Raw genomic sequence first — 14,220 nt, 5'->3', positions numbered from 1 at the left:
AATACACCTTTAAAGTTATTACGTGATACTGAACCTTTTTCTAGCCTTTATTTTGTGTGTATGTTTCCAGCATCAGTGTTCCGTAAGAACACACCAGCACGTCACCAAGATTTTAATGTATGGATGGTGATACACGTTGTCCGTTGACATGGACAGCAATTATAGGTTTTTTGGACCTTTCCCTGCTGCTGCCAAGGCACTAAACACACAGCGGCATCACGTCATTAATCGTAATGCTGCATTTTTGTGTCCAAGGACTGCAACCGTGTTGTGCACTTACATGTACTGTACTGTAATCTATGTCCCTGACATAATCAGAGCAGCTCTGTTATGTCACAAAAAAAAAACTATTTAGTTTCCCGATTGGAGACGTTACTGCCTTGTTGTTGCTTGTTTATTGACACTAAATGTGCATGGTGAAATATGTACAGACGATCATGATCCTCACAGAGTCCCTCCCCTCATGCAAAAGATAAAGTCATAGTTCGTGGTTCTCTTTACTCAAAGGGAGGACAAAGAAACATTCCGCAAGTGAGATGCAGTGTTCCTAGAAATGTTTTTTTTCCTCATCAGCAGCTGCCATTTAGTTGTGCAGACAGTGAATGACCAACATTTAGCATTTAGTACAAATTCCAAACCAAATGTGAAACAAGTCAACACAAATGTCTGCAGTGGCTTCATGTTGAATGTCACAAAATTAATTAATGATTTGTTCTTGTTTTTTTTTGGGAAATTGACTTTTTTTTTTTTAATAAAACTGATTATTTAAAACAGTTGTTGCATTTAATGTTATGTGAAACTAGACAGGAACTTCACATGCATTAAAAAAAAAATAGTGTTCTAGCATATAAATGTTTTACTTTTTTACAATAATTTCTTTAAAAAATCAACTAGCAATCAAGTCGACTCATGGAAAATGTTGCATTTTATGATTCAATGTTTTATGTGTATTGTTTATTACCATGGTAACAATGAAGTACCACCATGGTGAGCTAGGACTCACCACCATTTACCTGATAAACAGCAGCTTTGGAAAGTGTTCAGTCCCGGTTGCTGTTCAAGGATCACTGCAGATCACCGTTACTTTTGTGTCTGTACATGGATCGTGAATATGTTTCGAAAATGTATTGTCTTTTAGCAATGTGGGAATAAAATATTTGGCGCAATTACACAACCAAACGCCTCTGCTGTCATCTTTGAACTCCTATCTCGGTCAGGTCTACGGAGTTGGCATACCTGGCAACTGTGCAATTTGGTAAGAAGAGATCAGGTCAGGCCAGAGCTTGCCAGGCAACTTCAACACCTGTCAATGATCGCATTTCTGGTTGACTTGTTAACACACTTAGATTTACAACCCCAATTCCAATTAAGTTGGGACGTTGTGTTAAACATAAATAAAAACAGAATACAACGATTTGCAAATCATGTTCAACCTATATTTAATTGAATACACTAAAAAGACAAGATATTTAATGTTCGAACTGATAAACTTGATTGTTTTTAGCAAGTAATCATTAACTTAAAATTTTATGGCTGCAACACGTTCCAAAAAGGCTGGGACAGATGGCAAAAAAGACTGAGAAAGTTGAGGAATGCTCATCAAACACCTGTTGGGAACATCCCACAGGTGAACAGGTTAATTGGGAACATGTGGGTGCCATGATTGTGTACAAAATGAGCTCCCCTGAATTGCTTAGTCATTCACGAGCAAAGATGGGGCGAGGTTCACCTCGTTGTGAAGAAGTGCGTGAGAAAACACTTCGAACAGTTTAAGGACAATGTTCCTCAACGTACAATTGCAAGGAATTTAGGGATTTCATCCTCTACGGTCCAAAATATCATCAAAAGGTTCAGAGAATCTGGAGAAATCACTGCATATAAGTGGCAAGGCTGAAAACCAACATTGAACGTGTGAAGGATATCACCACATGGGCTCAGGAACACTTCATAAAACCAAGGTCAGTAAATACAGTTCGGTGCTACATCCATCAGTGCAACTTGAAACTCTACTATGCAAAGCAAAAGCCATTTATCAACAACACCCAGAAACGCCGCCGGCTTCTCTGGGCCCGAGCTCATCAAAGATGGACTGATGCAAAGTGGAAAAGTGTTCTGTGGTCCGACGAGTCCACATTTCAAATTGTTTTTGGAAATTGTGGACGTCGTGTCCTCAGAGCCAAAGAGGAAAAGAACCATCCGGACTGTTATGGACGCAAAGTTCAAAAGCCAGCATCTGTGATGGTATGGGGCTGTGTTAGTGCCAATGGCATGGGTAACTTACTCATCTGTGAAGGCATCATTAATGCTGAAAGGTACATACAGGTTTTGGAGAAACATATGCTGCCATCCAAGCAACGTCTTTTTCATGGCCATCCCTTATTTCAGCAAGACAATCCCAAACCACATTCTGCACGTGTTACAACAGCGTGGCTTCGTAGTAAAAGAATGCAGGTACTTGACTGGCCTCCCTGCAGTCCAGACCTGTCTGCCATTGAAAATATGTGGCGCATTATGAAGCGTAAAATACGACAACGGAGACCCCGGACTGTTGAACAGCTGAAGCTGTACATCAAGCAATAATGGGAAAGAATTCCACCTACAAAGTTTAATGTCCTCTGTTCCCAAACCCATCCATCCATCCATTTTCTACCGCTTATCAGAGGTCGGGTCGCGGGGGCAGTAGCTTTAGCAGGGACGCCCAGACTTCCCTCTCCCCAGCAACTTCATCCAGCTCTTCCGGGAGGATCCCGAGGCGTTCCCAGGCCAGCCGAAGGATGTAGTCTCTCCAGCGTGTCCTGGGTCGTCCCCGTGGTCTCCTCCCGGTGGGACGTGCCCGGAACACCTCACCAGGGAGTCCGAATCAGATGCACAAGCCACCTCATCTGGCTCCTCTCGATGTGAAGGAGCAGCGGCTCTACTCTGAGATCGTCTCGGATGAACGAGCTTCTCAACCTATCTCTAAGGGAGAGCCCGGACACCCTAGCGGCGTAAACTCATTTCGGCCGCTTGTATCCTGGATCTTGTTCTTTCGGTCACGACCCACAGCTCGTGACCATAGGTGAGGGTAGGAACGTAGATCGACCGGTAAATCGAGAGCTTTGCTTTTCGCCTTAGCTCCTTCTTCACCACAAAGGACCGATACAAAGTCCTGCATCACTGCAGACGCTGCACCGATCCGCCTGTCGATCTCCCGTTCAATTCTTCCCTCACTCGTGAACAAGACCCCAAGATACTTGAACTCCTCCACTTGGGGCAGGATCTCATCCCCGACCTGAAGAGGGCACGCCACCCTTTTCCGACTGAGGACCATGGTCTCAGATTTGGAGGTGCTGATTCTCATCCCAGCCGCTTCACACTCGGTTGCGAACCGCTCCAGTGAGAGTTGGAGGTCACGGCTTGATGAAGCCAACAGAACCACATCATCTGCAAAAAGCAGAGATGCAATACTGAGGCCATCAAACCGGACCCCCTCTACGCCTCGGCTGTGCCCAGAAATTCTGTCCATAAAAGTTATGAACAGAATCGGTGACACAGGGCAGCCTTGGCGGAGTCCAACCCTCACCGGAAACGAGTCCGACTTACTGCCGGATATGCGGACCAAACTCTGACTCCGATCGTACAGGGACCAAACAGCCCGTATCAGGGGGTTCGGTACCCCTATACTCCCGAAGCACCCCCCACAGGGCCCCCCGAGGGACACGGTCGAATGCCTTCTCCAAGTCCACAAAACACATGTAGACTGGTTGGGCAAACTCCCATGGACCCTCGAGGACCCTGCCAAGGGTGTAGAGCTGGTCCACTGTTCCACGGCCAGGACGAAAACCACACTGTTCCCAAACGTTTATTGAATGTTGTTAAAAGAAAAGGTGATGTAACACAGTGGTAAACATGACCTTGTCCCAGCTAAGTTAATGATTATTTGCTAAAAACAATAAAGTTTATCAGTTTGAACATTTAATATCTTGTCTCTGTGGTGTATTCAATTAAATATAGGTTGAATATTATTTGCAAAACATTGTATTCTGTTTTATTTATGTTTAACACAACGTCCTAACTTCATTGGAATTGGGGTTGCACAATCAGACACTTGCTGAAGTGATGGACTCCACCAACAACCTTTGGATACTTTTAGCACAAGTAAACCACACCACCATTCCCCACCACAACACTTTTTTTGCCACAGCACGGGTGTGAACTCACATTCATCCCAAAACAAACAAACACACTGATGCCAGAGACAGCTGCTTGAGATGCCCACAAATGCCACATTTTTATCTCAATTGTCTTAATAAAATGAGATGACTTTCAGCGGTGAGCTGGCAGCTACTGAAGCTTCTGCGACCTGCCGAGTGCACATTGCTGCTGACGTAACATCTTTAATGACCCACCCGGAATCATTTATGAGAGTTTTCTTTCTCCCGCAGTCTTCAGACAGTTTACTTTGTGCATTTGTGACATGATCAATCATCCAAGCAAGATGTTATGTGTCCCACTTTATCTTTGTGGTGCCGCCGTTTCCTGCAGCCGAAGCCCGCTGGGAGAGGCTGAGAGCAAATGTGTTCACGTGGGAACTGAGATCATTTACCGCATTACCATGGCAACAGCCAAAATCTGTCTGAGTCGGGACCATTTAATTGGTTCATTGGCTATCTGCGCTTATGGATTCATATGAGTTTGGTGACAGTCCACTAGGTGATATTTAACACCAGTATTCTGTGTCTATGCATCCTTTACTGCATAAGCAAAATATTAAATTGACCTAGAAATGATCTTTTTGGACCACTCACATCTTGACTGAGAACATGGAACACTGTTTCTGAGGATAGGACCACTGATCCGCTTTCGGGCCACTCAGGAGGACATACAGTAAGACATGTTCCTGTGTTCCGAGAAACTAAAACTAAACCACACAAATATTGTTGTTTTCTGATGATTATCACACATACCGCACACTCATGCAAGAGGTCTCCCAACTCTCAGTACAAGAACTGTTCCAGAGCAAGAACTGTTCCCGGTCCGCTCTGCAACACTCGGGGGAAGATTAGCGAAACACATCTTGTAGCTGGTTAAATCCGGCCTACAAAATAAAAATACGACAGTAAAATAACATGGTTACACCACAGTATCCTTTAGTGCGTTGCACCACCGAAAATGGTGGTCACGAATAGGTTTTGTTGATATATAGACCCTTTCCAAAACATTCTAATATCATGGAAAAGTTTATTTATTTCCATAATTCCATTCAAATAGTTAAACTTTCATATATTATAGATTCAGGGCCCAGAATTTAAACAATTTCAAGTGTTTATTTGTTTATTTTTACATAATTTGGGTTTCCGGCTCATAAAACCCACAAAATCAGGCATTCAAAAAATTTGAATACTCTAAAGAAATCAGCCCAGATTTTGCAGGGCATAAATGTTTTAAACTGAGTGTCACACACAAATCATCTACTGAACTCAAAGCAGCTACACAGGTTTCCCCAGGTGTCATTAAATTGCTTCAGTTTGGTTAAATTGTCTCAGTTGTGTCGGGTCGCGGGGGCAGTAGCTTTAGCAGAGATGCGCAGACTTCCCTCTCCCCAGCCATTTCATCCAGCTCTTCCGTGGGGATCCCGAGGCGTTCCCAGGCCAGACGAAGGATGCAGTCTTTCCAGCGTGTCCTGGGTCATCCCCCGGGTCTCCTCCCGGTGGGACGTGCCCCGGACGTGCCCGGAACACCTCACCAGGGAGGCGTCCGGGAGGCATCCGAATCAGATGCCCCAGCCACCTCATCTGGCTCCTCTCTACTCTGAGATCCTCCCAGATGACCAAGCTTCTCACCCACCTATGGTCACGACCCACAGCTCGTGACCATAGGTGAGGGTAGGAACGTAGATCGACCGGTAAATTGAGAGCTTCGCCTTTCGGCTTAGCTCCTACTTTACCACAACGGATCGATACAAAGTCCGCATCACTGCAGACGCTGCACCGATCCGCCTGTCGGTCTCCCGTTCCATTCTTCCCTCACTCGTGAACAAGACCCCAAGATACTTGAACTCCTCCACTTGGGGAAGGATCTCATCCCTGACGCCACCCTTTTCCGACTGAGGACCATGGTCTCATATTTGGAGGTGCTGATTCTCATCCCAGCCGCTTCACACTCAGCTGCGAACTGCTGTATTGAGAGTTGGAGGTCACGGCTTAATGAAGCCAACAGACTTGGACTAGGACATCCCTAAAAGTGACTCACAGAGTCTGTGGCGCAAGGAAGGTTGCGGGGCACTGATAATCTACAGAACGACACACAGACCCTTTTTATGATGGACCTCCAAACATGCGTTCAGTCATAAGAACAGTATTCTGATTACATTACTTTTATTGGATTTATTTCATGCGGAATAAAAAAAAACACTCCTTGAAAGTATAGCGTTAGACGGAGCGGTGCGCACGTCTTACTGCCGATGACACATCCGCTATGAAAGGTATTTTTGTATTTAAAATGTACGATATATTCCAAATGGATTTCTATGACGTTCACAAGTGTCAGGAAAACACAATGATCCATGATTTACAGCCAGCCTCAGACTTAAATGAGTCACGCCTCTTTGGCGGCTGCGCATAAATTTCCACGTTATGCACGGTGGGTTTGTCAGAGGTCTGGATGGGAGAATGCACATAGCTGGAATTTGCAAGGTGCGCAAGCCACTGCATTAAAGCCCAGAAAACTAGTCTGCTTAACAGCTTCCTTCCACAATCTGTGAGGCTACTGAACAAAAAGACCTGATTCTTCTGATGGCTGCTCTACACTTAATGACACTATATTAAACTTGGCACTTGTCTCTTTATTCCACTGCTCTGGACAATTTTAGCAATTTTTCTAACTTTTTTCAGTTGTTTTTACCTGCACAATAAAGATCGAATTGATTTGATTTGAAATAATTTTGTTATTTTAATTTTCAATGAACTGAACTGATTCATTAAGCGTAGTAATTCTTCAATTTAAAAAGTGGAGTAAAGAAAGGTAACTAGTGAATGTGTTTAAATTAATTACTGATAAATGTTCTTCCAAGTGTGCATTGGTAAAGCGTCCCCTTCCTCTGACGGCACACACCCTGTCTGCACCCATCGACATGTCAGTGTGCATTACATCCAGCCCAGCAAGCAGAACCTTGGGCACTTCCGCTACTCTGCTTGCTGTACACATCCACTGGGACAGAATAAGTGCACTATTTGTGGTTATTCTTTACCTTTATCACCTGGCAAAGTGTTAAACACATCAAGCCTAATTAGGAACGTTACACCACCTGATGATTCCTTTGCATTAATCGCCATGGCTTCCTATCGGGACGAGATGAGTGACACTGAAAGGTTGAGACGGTGGAGTGCCAAACTGTGTGTGCTGTCATAAAGCTTTAAACACAGCACTAATGGCCAGAATGAATAAACTGGGAGGCTTTTAGAGCAGAAGCACCACCACCTCCACTCCACACTCACTGTAACCCACATACTGTATTGTATGAGCTTTGACCTCCTGCTTGTTGCACATGCTACTCAGGCAGGAATTAAATACTGTAATCCCTGCATATTTGTGCTTCACTATTCATAAATTTACTTTAATGTTTATCTGTTGTTTTTTTTAAAAAAAACAAAAAACATTCTGATTTGTTTTTTTGGGGGGGGGGTTTAAAGAGAGTGACTTCAGGTATTTACTTTACTTTTATTTTACCGGTATTTACTAACAGCAATCCTTGTTTCTTTAGTGCCAAAAACAATGACCTAATTTTTGTTGTGGTTTAACTGAAGGGAATTTTGCTTCATCCAGTTATTTGTTTTAGACAGTGACACAACACCTCAATTGAACTGTAGTCATCTGGAGACACTGCTAGACATGACTGTGTCATCTGCATAGCTATGGTAGTCAACAAAGCTCTGATTCTCCAACAATAAAGCATTTTTTGTTTTGTTTAAAAATAGTTCTCAACTCGTCGGTCGAGACCCAAAAGTGGGTCATTTACCATTTTAGGTGGATTTCAGACAGCTGGAAAAATAATTATGTATTTGTATTCTGTTTTTTTGTTTTACCTTCAGTACAGTACAGAGGCGGACCAAGTTTGCGCATGGAATATATGGTAAACCACAGGAAATGTTACTCATTTGTGCTCTAGTCTAGTCACTAATATACTCCATGAACAAATACAGTCAGCCTCTGAGTAGCAGGTGTCATGGCTAGTAATAGCCTACGCATTTGGCGGGTATGTCAAACTTATTTGAAACGGCGTTTAAAAATATAACATACTGTATGTGTTTTCAGAGACTATTTTTAAACAAAACAAAAAATGCTTTATTGTTGGTAACTTCTATGAAAGTGGGTCACAACTTTGCAACAATAGGAAAATTCAGGTTCCAGGGTAACAACAGTTAGGAACCAATGCCTGAGAGACCCATTCAATTCCCACAAGGGAGAGATCGGCGGATTAATCTGCTTGACAATGTCTATAACGGGAATGGCCTCCGCACATTTCAAGATATTAAGTCTACTTTTGATTTACAAAACACTTCTTTCTATTTTTATTTACAAATTAGTGCGCCGCTAAAGGCACAACGTGGAGCTAATGATAAGATATTTGTACATCCTGTGTTTGAGTTTATCGAATAGTTAAAGGCACGGTGCATGGTCACGACCACATATCAATATAGTCTAAAAAAAAAAAAAAAATTAATGTATACTTTTATGGAGTGTGGAAATACCAGATTGGGAGCCAAATTCTGACTGTAATAATAATATGGACTAATATAATTGTATTTTCTAGAAACACAGATCATCAGCTTATTGGTTATCAGTTTGTACACAGAACTTAACATCTTGCAAGCTTTTTCATATCCATCCATTTTGAGAATTATTTTTGCTATGATACTTTTCCATAATTCACATCAATTCACCATATTTCCCATTGAATGTTTCCAATTTGGAAATTGACCGTCTCTCTTCAACCCTAATAATGTCTCCTTCAAAGCCTTCAAAGGACCCACAGTTCAACATAATCTTTTTTATTTTTGTGCTTGTCTGACGCTTTTGAAAGATCGCCTTTGTTGTGTCAACTTTGTTCCAATATCACCGAATAATTCAAGTGGATTTTCTTGTTTCGTGTCCTTCCCTACCACCTGTTCCTTTCTCTAGGAAGCTGCGGAAGCTCTCACATCCATCTGACCTAAAAGCTCTGACATCTCACAGGGCGATCACACACTGAGCTGACAGAAATACTCCTCGTTTGCGCCTGTGTGTGTCAGTGTGTTCCTCTGGAACACAACCTTGACCTAGATGCTGAACAAACAAACAAAGAAGGAGTGGGGGAGGAATAAGAAGTAGTGCAGTAGTAGTTACACTGCATTATTGCAGTAATCACAGTCTTACCACGCGCTCAATCCCCACCAAATCCAACTGTATATTCAGACTCTCTAGTAATCAATAAATAATTAAACTGAGGTCTTATTATGAGTGCAAAATATTTGCACACATACCAGTACAATAATACGCCTCTTAAAATGTGAACTTCCTTTATGATAAAATGTTTCTTCATTGGATGTACAAGAGCACGTCAAATTTTATAATTTCCCACGACACCTGAAGAGCGCTCATGGCACACTAATGCACACTGGTTGAGAATCATACCATATAGCATAGACTATTGTAGGCTATAACTCGCCTATGATCATATAATAATGATATGATCATATGAAATAATGATCCTGTTTAGGCGTCTTATGTTGTACAGTATATTGTACTTTACCACATTAATTAAACCATTAAAATATACATTAATCGTTCAGGAAGAAGCGGGTTGCTAAAGAGAGTGGATGTGGGTGAGAATAAGAGCAAGAGTCTGGACCTTCTCTCAGTCGCGATTAGCCAAGATGGCCATCTTGCACCACTTGATTGGCTGGTACAGCTGTCAGTCCACGTCTCCAGTCGTTCCATTAGGTTCAGCTGCATTCAGTTCACTCAATTCAACATGCAAAGAAACTCAAAAGACTGCACCCAAAACAATACAAACCAAACCAAACGTTGAAGCGAAATATTAACACATATAACATTAAACAAAATAGTCAAACAGCAACCGAACCATTAACACCAACATAACTATGACATATGTATCTATCTATAATGATTATTTTTTTTTCAAGGATTGGTTTCACATTTGTAGACCCTAATTAATTAACTCTTGGAGGTCCAGGATAGCACCAGGCAGAGTCTGCTCTGGCATTAGGGCCTCCTGTGGTGGTGACCAGTGCCACCAGGAGCTACTTCCTGTCACTGAGTCAGAGATGCCACGTTGGATCAGAGGAGAGGCATGGAAGCGGCGTCAAGGAACCGCCACGCTGCGCCACTGTCCCCTTTGTTAACACCTCTGTCTGTCACATGCCCAGACACTTCCAGGGGTGCAATCTCCACCCACCCAAATACTTTGTTACTGTACTTAGCAGTGCAGGGTCTATAGATGTGAAATATTCCATCATTCCTTATCAAAACAAGTATTGTAAATAAAAAACATTTGTACTTTTAACCTTTGTACTTAACACATTCATTGCCATTGCCGGCTTTAGAAGTCAAATATCTATGTTAACTGGGAAGGCTGGCAGTGAATGAGTTAAGAAGAGAATAAGAAGAATCGTCTTGTTGCCATGACGTATTGACAAAATTTGACCTCTGCTTTTGACCCCATCGCTGTTGTGAACATAAAATTTAGTCTTCAATTAACCTAACATGCATGTTTTTGGAATGTGGGCAGAAGCCAGAACACCCGTTCAAAACCTACGCAATGTTCACAGAGGAAGTCCGGAGCCGAGATTCAAAGCCGAACCTCAGAATTGTGACGCAGACACGCTGGCCGTTTGTACAATATGCATCATTGTGCAGTCAAGTAATTATTTTAGTTTATACATACAGTATCTCCCAAAAGTGAGTACACACCCCTCACATTTGTGTAAATATTTTGTTTAGCTATATCACCCTATCTAACACACCTGCTCCCCATTCACACCTGAAACCTTGTAACACTAACCAGTCACACGGGCGGGGAAATTGCTAATCGGTCCCAATTTGGACTTTTTCCACTTACAGGGGTCTACCAGTACTCCCTTTTTTGTCAGCTGATGAGACATTAATGGATGTGTGTTGAGTTATTTTGAGGGGACAGTACATTTACGCTGGTTCACGAGCTGTCAACTGACTACCTCGGAGAAATGTGTCATTGCTCATGAAAAGATAGAACAAAATATATTTTTTTAAATGTGAGGGGTGTACTCACTTTTGCAAGATTCCGTAAAGGCCGTTTTTAAACTTAAAAGGGTTTAATTTCTGAAGTATTCTGTGTGCAATTTCATTTGTGCTCAAATAGCCCTTAACCTTCTCTTGCTTTTAAAACCGGTCTTTTGCGCCCCCTGCTGGCTTACTGATCACTACACGTCACAGTGCTGTGAGTTAAAAAGCTGAACAAGGAGTACGTGTTCTTGTTCTGTTCCATTTGTTGTGCTAATAAACGCAAAATTATGGGAATATTTGTGATAATGTTTGGAGAAAGCCGTGTGCAGACAAACACGACACATTAGCCTAGGTGAACTCGTCCCCACTGACGTGAAATAAGATGTTGTGACGTGAATGTGTTTGATGTGTTTTCTAGAGTGGCCGAGACAGACACACACACACAACACACAACACACATCAAGTTCCTAACAAAACGACAACAAGGCACACCGGAAGTGGGCGACGAATTATACAGTCTTGGGGAGTCCCAGCGCTCACTTCCGTTGTACCTTAATGTCGCTATGTTGGGATTTTCATTGCTGGGAAAGTTCATTTTCTACGCGAACTAGTCCACAGTTCAATTCACCGTTCCAAAAATGAACTAGTTCAGTTCATAGTTCCCCCTGTGATCGCGCAGAGTTTTAACTCAAGCATTCTGATACGAATAATAATTTTCCTATTCATCGATATTTACAATTACGTACTGCATTCCAAAACAACCAAAGAACACATTCACTCACATTTACGCAGTGTAACTGAACTAAACATAAATGGCGGTTGTTAAATATGGCGTTCATTTCCGACATGTGAAGACTCGTATATAGTGCGTCCTGGAAGTCCATAACAAAAATCCGGCACACTTGAATGAAAATGAACTTTCGTTTATTGAACTCCTTTAGGTACAGCGCTGCTTGCTATATGTAGGTATGTTACAAAAGTTTCCGAACCACTTATACGTCAAAATACACTGTATAATTGGATCGAGGATAGAAAGACGAATAAAATGACCAGAACCTTGACTCTTTGGTCGAAAAATGCCCAGATGTTTCTTATTAGTTGAGATGAAAATGTGATGTTTAAACACACCATTTTCAGATTTTTCAATGGCGGCGTCCGCTTGAGCCGTCTCATTTTCTGAGCCAAACCAAGAGACAGTGCATTGTCATTGTCATCCTGTGACCGTATGATTTTGGACACCGAAATCGAGGAACATTTTCATCTTTGTCAGAACCACAGAAAATGTCATCTTAATTAAAACTTTCAAAAATGAGGTAGTAAAGGGATGTCCCAACAGCGTCATTGGGAAAGAACAAGGATTACCTTGCGTGAAAAACAAAATGAGGGAAAAGTGATTTCGGTTGACCCCCGCTAAATTGGAGTGCTGGAAATCTGGCACAGCGAAATGGAAAGAAAATAGTGGCCGTTTTTCTGGATTTGGTAACATACCTCATCTTTCTATATGGTAGCATACCAACTGTTTTCATGTTGGCATTTTAGCAATAGTCATTAGAAATAGTACCTGGCCAGATGTAACCATCTAAAATGCCCCGCCATTTTCCTCAGCACTTTCTTTCTCGGGTTGCTATCTTGATACGTGTTAGCGTACACACAGGGGACGTTCGGAAATTCAAGATGAGAGAGGGGCTTCTCTGAATAACCGAACAGCACACTCCATCAACAGTTCACATTTTTACTGAAGACTTGGAAGAGGCTTGATAGTTTCATATTTCTGTCAGTGAGAAGCAGTGAACAGAAAGCGCCACCCAGCTGGAGTGTGAAAGTGATCTAGATTAAGATATGTGGACTTGAATGTTCCAAAGGAGAAGAACACAGATGTAATCCTTCTATGCGTGGATTAACGTCTTCATTCGTTTTTTCCTCTAATCCCACTGCTCTCTGGAATTGTGAGTTATGATGTACTCGCCAATCAAATACTTTCATGATTGTCTCTCGCCTCCTTTTGTTCATCGCTGCCATTAGACGGCGGCCACGGTTCCTAAGTGAGCCAAATGCAGCCGCGGAGCAGATATGTTGTGCTGTTTGTGTTGCCGGAAATCTGTCACTGACTTGCCATTGTGCTCATTGTATTCAGGTTGACTCAGTGAAACTGGAACCCTGCAGACATCCGATAGCTAGCTGGAGCGGGAAACCTGTTTCCTCATCCTCATTACAAAGAGAACACAGCAAAAAAAATACTGTTGATTTTCTTTGGGAAGCAAAGAAAACGAGCGAATGCAATCTGTGTAGAAATTGTGTGTGAATACTAAAAAGATGACGCTGAACTAAAAGGGTGTGGAATTTATTAACTTGTTGAAATGTAAAATGTGAGAATTGAAGTTGGAATGTTTTGAATCAGTCAACAAATGTGAAGGAGTTTGTAAATATGTCAGAGTTTGGAAATTTTATGGTTAAAAAAAGTGTAGTATTTGGGAAATGTGGGAATTATTGGAATGTAGAAAATGGTCCCCAAGATCTTTTGAATGAGCTGAACAGTTTGAAGTTGGAATTTGAATGATGGGGAATGTTTTTGATGAATCTAGTCTTATTTACGATAATGTTGTGTGTGTGTGTGTGTGTGTGTGTGTGTGTGTGTGTGTGTGTGTGTGTGTGTGTGTGTGTGTGTGTGTGTGGAAAAAGGGGATTTTGGAAAAGTGGCCCGGATGTCCTGAATGAGGTGTTGAAGTTGAAATGGTTTGAATCAATGAAGAAATGTAGGAAATTTGACAGAAAGAAAGTATTTTTTCTGTACAAGAACAGATTAGTTCTACAGTTCTACACAGCGGTCATCTAATCAGTCCTGTGTTCTTCCATCACAGTCTGGTTTGGTGCTGCTCCAAAGAAGGACAAACTCCGACTGCAACGGACAATCAAAACTGCTGAAAAGATTGTCGGTACCCCCCTACCCACCCTTGAGGACTTGCACGCTGCCAGAACGTA

This window comes from Phycodurus eques, chromosome 1 (assembly GCF_024500275.1).
Source record: "Phycodurus eques isolate BA_2022a chromosome 1, UOR_Pequ_1.1, whole genome shotgun sequence".
Taxonomy (NCBI): domain Eukaryota; kingdom Metazoa; phylum Chordata; class Actinopteri; order Syngnathiformes; family Syngnathidae; genus Phycodurus; species Phycodurus eques.
The sequence above is the reverse complement of the archived record's forward strand: the minus strand, read 5'-3'. Positions refer to the sequence as shown.